Source organism: Plecotus auritus (genome assembly GCF_963455305.1).
Source record: "Plecotus auritus genome assembly, chromosome: X".
In the NCBI taxonomy this organism is placed as follows: Eukaryota; Metazoa; Chordata; class Mammalia; order Chiroptera; family Vespertilionidae; genus Plecotus; species Plecotus auritus.
The window spans coordinates 133,885,694-133,895,426 of NC_137784.1; positions in this window are offsets into that span (position 1 = coordinate 133,885,694).

Here is a 9,733-nt window from a genome sequence, read left to right on the forward strand (position 1 = left end):
TATGGACTCAGAGAATGGAAATTGCCATTGTGTCTGACTAGACATAATATTAATGAGGTTTAGTGCTTTCACAAACTCATATCCTGAAGTTCAATGCCCAATAGAAATGCTTTTTGTGTAAACCACTGTTTGTAATTCAATGGCTACAGGTACTGCTGTGGCCTGATACTCCAGATGTCAGGGATGTACCTATAGTAGGTAAGTAAAGGCAATGAGGAAAATTCTTACTTCTTATTTTAGAATAAAGAAATGGCTTTAGAATTACACTTTCAAAACTATGCCCTGTGTTTCTGCACTAATATGATATAGAGTAAAGCAACAATGTAGCTCAGAAATTTTATACTAAATGCACAAATGCTGTTTAGCATCATCAGAGTCTCCTCCTAGTATTGTCTATAGAAGTATAGAGTGGGTTAGAATAATGAGTAGTAAGTTAGAATCTTCTCCATAATAAAAGTATTTGGACCCGGCCGGCATGGCTCAGTGGTTGAATGTTGACCTATGAACCAGGAGGTCACAGTTCAATTCCCCGTCAGGGCACATGCCTGACTTGAGGGCTCGATCCTCAGTGTGGGGCGTGCAAAAGGCAACCAATCAATGATTCTCTTTCATCTTTGATGTTTCTATCTATCTCTCCCTCTCTCTTCCTCTCTAAAATCAGTACAAATATAAAAATATTTTAAAAAGTATTTTGAAAATGAGGAATACTTATGTATTGGAGCCATGGAATCTAATCCTGACTTTGCTACTAACTCATTGTTCTGTGTCTCACTTTCCCCATTTTACAATAAGGATGATAAACTCAGTAGCCTCTGAGGGTTTGTCTAGCTCTGAAATTCTACAAACCTGTAATTCTCACCACTTTTCTCCTCTTAAACTGTGAGGAGAGGGAGAAGTGTTGTATTGCTTTTACTCTTTCAGTTCAACAATTAGCTCTTGAGTTGATTAATGCTCTGCTGGCAACTATTGCATCTTAGTGAAGATGATTTAGTATTTCAGCAATTGCTGGATGCTTATAAATGTGCCAGCTTGGTGTATTGAAATTATTAAGATTTCTAAAGGTATTTCAAGCTGGCCTTAATTAATTAAATGCTGGATAGATGCAGTCCAAGGTTAACCACTTAATAAATTGGCAACCAAATAAAAAAATGGAATCAAACATTTTGAGCAGCTTACTGGAAGGGATCTGGGCTATTCACCAAGAGATTCTGTAGCAATGCTGGCAGCAGGGTGGGTCATTTTTAAGTTCCTGACTCATTGTCACTATATCTTTTCACCCAAGACTGAATCCTTACACCCCAAAAAATTGCACAGCATTGCTTTATCTGTAACAACTATTATGTTAATGTCTATAAATTAAAAGAAAATACGCATGTGAAATGTGAATAGGTGAGACAGGAACCAACTTCAATTCACTGTGTATTTGAACATAATGATATCATAAAGAGCACAATAGTGATATCTTAGGTACATAGAAAAGTCCTTCCCTATTTCTCTGAACTGGTCTTTAAGTTGAAGACTAGATTAAAAGTAAAGAGAAATTGCTTAAAAAAAGAGATCATAAAGTAAGATGATTTGATCCTGCTTAGAAGTCTATAGAGAGTTAAGTTATTGAAGATTTGAAATCAAGAAGTAATTAAAGGGTTGGCCATGTACCTAGTGAGTATATTAATTCAGTTTTTGACAAAGATCATCTGCCAACATTTTTAGGTGACAAGTTTATAATCGATAGATCAGGCTGACAACACATGAACAAACTAATCAGTGTTAACATCACAAAAAGAGAGACAAACAGATATTATATGTCTTCTGATGTGATGCAATAGGAAGTACAAAAAAACCCATTTATAATCTATTCTTGCTAAAATTTGAATCTAAATCTGATAAATCTCAGTACCTAACTACAGGAAAATACAGGGGTCAGAGGCACTGGTGAGTGGTGATACCATACCAGTTTAATCAGTTAGGGAAGCCTGGATGAGGTTAAATGACACCATGGGGGAGGAGCATTCTGTCAAATCCAGAATGTGGGAAATTTTACAGGACAGAACTGATTTCTTCCACAAATGCACTGCAAAAAAGGAGAAGAGAAATACTAGAACCTATAGATAAAAAAAAAAAAAGATTAAAAGGACATACCAATCAATTCCATCGTATGTGCATTGTTTAGGTCCTGAATCAAACAAATCAATTGTAAAAAATGTAGAAGACAACCAGAGAGGGTTGGACACTGAGTGAATATTTGATTATATTAAGGAATAAGTGTTATCTTTACATGCAGTAATAGCTTCAGATAACTAAAGAATCATTATCTTTAGAAATGGTATTGTAATTATGTTTAAAAACAAGTCCTTTGAGATACTAAAATCTTTATGGATGAAATGATGTATCTTGGTCTTGTTTCAAAATGGAGGGCATTGGGTTGGGGGTATAGATGAATCAAGATTGGCTAACAACTTAGGATTTTGGCTGGCACAATTGGGTGCACAGTGGTAGAGTTAGATAGGGAAGCCAGAGAGAGAAACAGGTTTTAATCAGGACAAGGGGAGTGGCAGATTAGGAGTTTTGTTTTTGATACAATAGATTTGAAATGTCTATTGGTGTAGAAGTGGAGATATCAAGCAGATAATGGAATAATAGAGTCAGGTGCTAAGAGATCACACTGGAGTTGTAACTTCGGGTGTCACCAGATTCTATAGTTTACATTCTCCCTATGTGTTCTCATTTATCCATATGTCTTTAATACTTTCTGCATTATGTAGGAACTTTTGTGTTCTCTACAGTTCCCACCACTCTTAGGTAGTGTCAGTTTGTTCAGCCATCTATACTAATAAAAGGGTAATATGCTAATTAGACCGGGAGACCTTCCGGGAGACCTTCCCAACATCCTTCTGGACAAATCCATGGTGGTGGGGCTGAGGCAGAGGCAGTTAGGGGCGATCAGGCCAGGAGGGGATGGCGGTTGGGGGTGATCAGGCCAGTGGGGGGGGGGGGCAGTTGGGATGAACAGGCTGGCAGGGGGAGCCAGTTGGGGGCAAGCAGGCCGGCAGGGTGGGGGCAGTTGGGGGTGAGCAGGCAGGCAGTAGGGGGCAGTTGGGGGCAATCAGGCCAGCAGTCAGAGTGGTTAGGGGCCATCAGGCAGGCAGGCAGGTGAGCGGTTAGGAGCCAGCAGTCCTGGATTGTGAGAGGGATGTCCAACTGCTGGTTTGTGGGATTGGGCCTAAACCGGCAGTTGGACATCTCCCGAGGGGTCCCAGATTGGAGAGGGTGCAAGCCAGGCTGAGGGACACCTCTTCCCCCCCCCCCCCGTGCATGAATTTCATGCACTGGGCCACTAGTTTTAGATAACAAGTTAGCAGTTTGTAGGCAAATTAAAATGTACCTCTTTAATGAGCAAGCAATCTGACTTCTCTGTATCTACCTTAGAGTAACATTTGCACATGAGCAAAAGCAATGACAAGGGTACTCCCACAACCTTTTTATGTATTAGTAAAGAATTTGAAACAACCTAAATGTTCACCAATTGGGGAATGACTCAATTAAAAATATTTCCAAATTATGGAACAGTATGCCACAGTGAAAAAGAATTCAGGATATCTGTATGTACTGTAATGAAAAGCTCTCTAAACCCTGGATTGTGTGACTCAGTTGGTTGGGCATCATCACGTGCACTGAAAGGTTGGCAGTTCAATTCCCTGTCAGGACACATGCCTGGGTTTCTGGTTAAATCCCCAGTAGGGAGCATGCAGAAGGTAACCAATACATGCTCTCACATCCATGTTTTTCTCTCTCCCTCTCCCTTCCTATCTCTCTAAGAATTAATAAGAAATCTTTTTTTAAAAAGCTCTTTAAGATATATTGTTGAATAAAAGCAAGTTGCAGAGAAATACTTCATTTCTATGCTGATACCTTAAAAAAACTGTGTGTGCATGCGTGTATACATAAATTTATATATACAAATTAAGTTTTTTAAATACTTAAAATACTATACAAAAAAAACAGCATTGGCTGTATTTGGGTAGGATACTGGTTTTGGGGGCTGTTCAAGAGAACTTTTAATTTTATAAGTAATGTTTTAATTTTATAATAAAATTTATATATAACTTGCAAAATTATCTTTAATTTAAAAGAATTAAGTAATTTAAAAGAATATAGTAATTAAATGTAACTGTCTGGAATCAAGTCATACCAAACTGCATGGTAAAGTGGTTAGCAACAGACTTTGGAGTGGGACTTCCTGAGTTTGAATCCTGGCTCTGCAATTTAGTAGCTGTGTTTGAGCAAAATACATATATTCTTTATGCTTTTGTATCTTCATTTTTAACATGGAGATTACAATAGGACTTACCTCAAAGGATTGTGTTAAAATAATATACGGAAGATGCTTAAAAGACTGCCTGGCACATAGTAAGTGATCAATAAATCTCAGCTGCTTTTATTATTGTTATTTCTATTTCTTAGTTAGGCTTCTGGTTTGGAATGTTAAGGGTGTCTGAATACTATTCTAGTGAATAAAATGATACAATGTGAACTGAATGGTATTGTTAGGATATTCATAGCAGATTCATTTATTAAGTATTTTGCACACCTATTATGTGCAAGTGTGTGCAAAGTGTTTTCATTCATAGATTGTTGTCTGCGTGAAAAGCCAGTGTGGTACCATTCAATGGTTTTGTCAAAGACTTGAGAAGAAAGAAAGAAAAAAGAAAAATGCAAATGACATAAATCTTCAAGGGAATACCAATTCCATTGATAAACATGCAGGGTTGAATACAATAAGATAAAAGTATTTTTCATAAAGTAAAATAATTTTAAATTAGATCTTAAAGTTTCTCTTATCCACCAGCCACTCAATGCTATAATACTCTCACCACTGTGCATAATAAGAATCATTCTGTCTTTTAAAGATTGTTTTGAACAGAGGACTCATTATTTCATGAAGCAGACTGTTCAATCACTGAACAGCTAGAGCTGTACCTTATGAACTCTGTACCTTAAAGAATTCTGTAACTTTCAGAACTGGCTCTTTTTTCCTACTAGAGCTACACAAATCTATTCTCTTTCACCTTCTACATGGCAAGTTTTGAATGCCACCCTAGAATCACTTCTTTTTCAGGTTAAAAATTCCCAAACTTATTTGATTTCCTATCACCCTCCTTATCCTCTGGGCCAATTCCAGTTCAGTGGTGTTCTACTTAAAGCGTAGGGCTTTGTATTTTTGTTGCTGGGAAAGTACATCTGCTATTGCAACTTGCCACTTTTGCACATATAAGAGAGATAATCTGGAGCACTTGTTCCTCTAATGACCTCATATAATTAACCCTTGTAGTGTCTAATTAAAAATAAACATATATCGGGGCTCCTATGTTTCCCTGTGGAACTGTTCTAATTCATCTTTGTCCTCTGGCTACTATTTTACATAAGATAACCATAGGGCAGTTAATTTTGGAAACACATATGATAGAAACTTGCAGTTCAGTTTTTTTCCTTAATGTACTTTCAATCAGTCCTTCTGGTTATATTCTGATAATTTTCTCATACCTATTTATTCTTCCATCCCTAACCCTATGTAGGCAATACTGAAAGTTAAACCTTAAAATAGCAAGGCCTAGGTTAACCCCATCCTCAGAATTAGCAAAGTTCTCTGAAGCTAGAAGACAGATATTTTCCTCAACCAGGGGACATCTTAGCCTACTCTCACTCAGAAATAGGAAGGCCACACCAGCACACCTGAGCCTGTGTCGTTAGGCCTTTACAGACCCTTTGATTATCAAGTTCTGACTTTTAAAGAACCCATAATTTGCTCTGTTATCAGGGTCACTGAATTCAGAGTTATTTTGTTTCTCTGGCCCTTCAAGGTAAGTCTCAGCTAATTCTTCCAAACATTGGGACTATATCCTTGGATCTTCTCTATCTACAATTCTCCCCTCCCTCAACTAGACTTGTAGTGTTAAATATTATACTGGGTGGGGCAAACGTAGTTTTACAGTTGTTTGTATGGAAAATAATATAATAATGAATAAATAATAATACAAGAATGAACTGTTTCACATACTCACAACTGTATGAGTTTGCCCCACCCTGTATATATGCTGATAATACAAAATATATATCTCCTCTTCAAATCTTGAATTCTGCCATCCTGGGTGTTAGATTTATCCGAAGGAAAGCTACAGAGCAACATCCCTTATGAACAAAGATACAAAAGTACTTAACGAAATATTAGGAAATTGGATCCAGCAATGTAGATGAAGAACAATGAATGCATCACAAACAAGTGGGGTTTATTCTGGGAATTCAAGGTTGTATTGACATTTGAAAATAAATTGTTGTAATTCATCATGTCAACAAGATAAAAGAGAAAAACCATATGATCATTTTAATAGATACAGAAAATTCATTTGAAAAAAATCAAAACTAAATCATGATTTTATTTTGTTGTTGTTAATCCTCACATGAGGATATTTTTCCATTGATTTTTAGAGAGAGTGGAATGGAGGGGGAGAGACGGATTGAGAGAGAAATATCCATGTGAGAGAGACACATCAATTGGTTGTGCCTGCAACTGAGGTACATGCCTTGACCGGAATCGAACCTGGGACCCTTACAGTTCACAGGCTGATGCTTTATTCACTGAGCGAAACAAGCTAGGGCAAGACTAAATCATGATTTTTTAAAAAACTGTCAGCAAAAAGAAATGGAAGGGTACTTTCTTAACCTGATAAAGGGCATCTATCAGAAAAGCCCTACGGTACTCTTAAGATTGAGAACAAGGCAAGGATGTCTGCTCTTGCCATTTTTTTTCGACATTATACTGTGGGTCCTAGCCCCACGGTATAATAAGGACAGTATAATAAATAAAAGACATAAAGATTGGAAAGGAAAAAGCAACACTATTTTTACTCACAAGTGAGATTACTATGTACATGGAAAATCTTTCTAAATCTCAAAAAGAGCTATGAAATACACAAGTAAGCAAGGTCTCAAGATAGAAGATCAACATACAAAAGTCAATTGTATTTCTGTAAACTAGAAAGTAGCAATTGGATATTGACATAAAAAGTAAAATAGCATACAAAAACATGAATTATTTAAAGAAAGATAAATATCACATGATCTCACTCATTTGTGGAATATAATGAACAACATAAACTGATGAACAAAAATAGATCCGGAGATGAGAAACGTCAATCAGAACGTCAAACCTCAGAGGGAAGGTAGGGGAGGGTGGGGGTAAGGGGGAGAGATCAACCAAAGGACTTATATGCATGCATGTAAGCCTAATCAATGGACACAGACAACAGGGGGGTGGGGCCTGCATGGGAGGTGGGGGGTAATGGGGGAATAAGGACACATATGTAACACCTTAATCAATAAAGGAATTAAAAAAAACTTATTGAAAAAATTGAAGAAAACTTAAATGGAGAAATACACCATATCATAGGTTGGAAAACCCAGTTCTGTCAAGGTGTCAACTCTCCTCATAATAATTCATAGATTCAAGTCAAGCTCATCAATATCCCAACAGGGTATTTTAAAAGATATTTATAAGCTGATACTAAATTTTGTATGGAAATGCAAAGATCTAAATGCCAAAAATAATTTCTAAAGTAACAAAGTGGTGGAGGGGGTTGAGGAGGGGAAAGGGGGTATATGTAATACTTTTAACAATAAAGAATTATTTAAAAAATAAAAATAAAAAAGTAACAAGGTGGGAGTACTTACACTACCTGATTCCAATACTTAACTAAAAGGATGCAGAAATCAAAATAATTTGGTGTTTGCAAAAGATAGTCATATAGGTCAATGGAACAGAATAGGGCATCCAGAAATACTAGTAGACCCACACAGTTATGGTCAACTGATCTTTGATCAAGGTGCCAAGATAATTAAATGGAGAAAAGATAATCTTTATAGCAGGTGGTACTAGAACAACTGGATATCTGAATGTAAGAAACAGAAAGAAAAGAAATAACCTTACCTCACACCACACAAAAATTCGTTTGAAATGGACAACAGAAAAAAAATATGAGAAAATATTTTCAATCTTGGGGTAAGTAAAGATTTCTTAGCATTCAATTGTAAAGCATGAGGCATAAAAGAAAAAACACTGATAAAGTGGATTTCATAAAAATTTAAACCTTTTGTTCTTTAAAATATTCTGTTAAAATAAAAAAGACAAGTCACAGATTGTGTGAAAGGTTTGCAAAAACAGATATCTGACAAAGAACTTGTGTCAAGAGTCTGCAAAGAGCCCAGCCTGTATGGCTTAGTGGTTGAGCATCATCCCGGAGGACACGGTTCTATTCCCAATCAGGGCACATGCCTGGGTTGTGGGCTCAACCCCCAGTAGGGGGTATGCAAGAGGCAGCTGATGATTGATAATGTTTCTCTATCCCTCTCCCTTCCTCTCTCTAAAATCAATAAAATATATTTTTAAAATAGTATGCAAAGAATTCTCAAAATTTATAATAATAATCCTATATAATAGAGATAATATGCAAATTGACCCTCATGCTGTCACAAGATGGCTGCACCCACAGTGGAGGCGGGGTTCCCATAACACAAGATGGCTGCGCCCACAGCAGAGGTGGGGTTCCCATAATGAGCCATAACGAGCGATCAGCAGGGACCTGAGGCTGTGTGGCCCTGGGCCTGGTTGGGCAACCTGAGGCTGCGCCCCCCCACCCCGCCCCAGCGCCAGGCCAGGGGACCTCAGGCTGTGCCCCCACCTGGCTGGGCTTGATGGGGGACCTCAAGGCATGCCCCCCACCCGGGCCTGAGCTGGGGGACCTCAGGCCACACCCTCTACCCAGCAGGGCTTGACAGGGGACCTCAGGTCGTGCCCCCCTGCCTGACAGGGCTTGATGGGGGACCTCAAGGTGCGCCCCCTGCCCCGGTGCCAGGCCAGGGGACCTGAGGCTGCGCGGGAGAACCTGAGGCTGCACCCCCTGCCCGGTGGGGCTTGAAGGGGGTGGGCCCAGCAGGGTCTGGATCTCGCCTAATGGAGGTGGGGCTAGCCAGGTCTGGGTCTCATGTGATTTCGAGGCACACACGGGTGGGGACTTGACTCTGGGTCCCATGGTGTGCTCCAGACTCTGACAGGAGGAAGAATTTCATATACATTTTACTAATTTTCTTTCATCTCTGACACTTCTATTATAGAGAAAGGGCAAATAGCAATATTAAAATATTTCCTCTAATTAATTGCCTTTTAATGTGCACTAATTTCGTACGCAGGGCCACTAGTAATAATAATCATGGAAAACAACCTGCAGAAACATTGGCCAAAAATTTGAACAGAAATTTTATAAAAGATTTTCTACAAAACTAGTCGTCAGGAAATACGAATAAAATCACAATGTGATACTACTTTATATCCACTAGAATGGCCAAAATTAAAGGATGTAACAGTAACCCATATTGGTAAGGGTGTGGAGAAACTGAAACTCACATCTTATTAGAACATTAAATGGTACAACCACTATGGAAAACAGTTCAGCAGTTTCTTATAAAGCTAAATATACACTTTACATAAAACCCTGTAATACCACTCCTACATACTTATCCAACAAATACAAACATATTTCCATAAGAAGACTTGTATTTGAATATTTATATCAGCTTTATTCATAGTAACCTTAACCTGGGAATAACCAAAGTTTCCATCCCAGATGAATAAATAAACAAATTATGCTATATCCATACAATGGAATACTAATTTCTGAAAGAG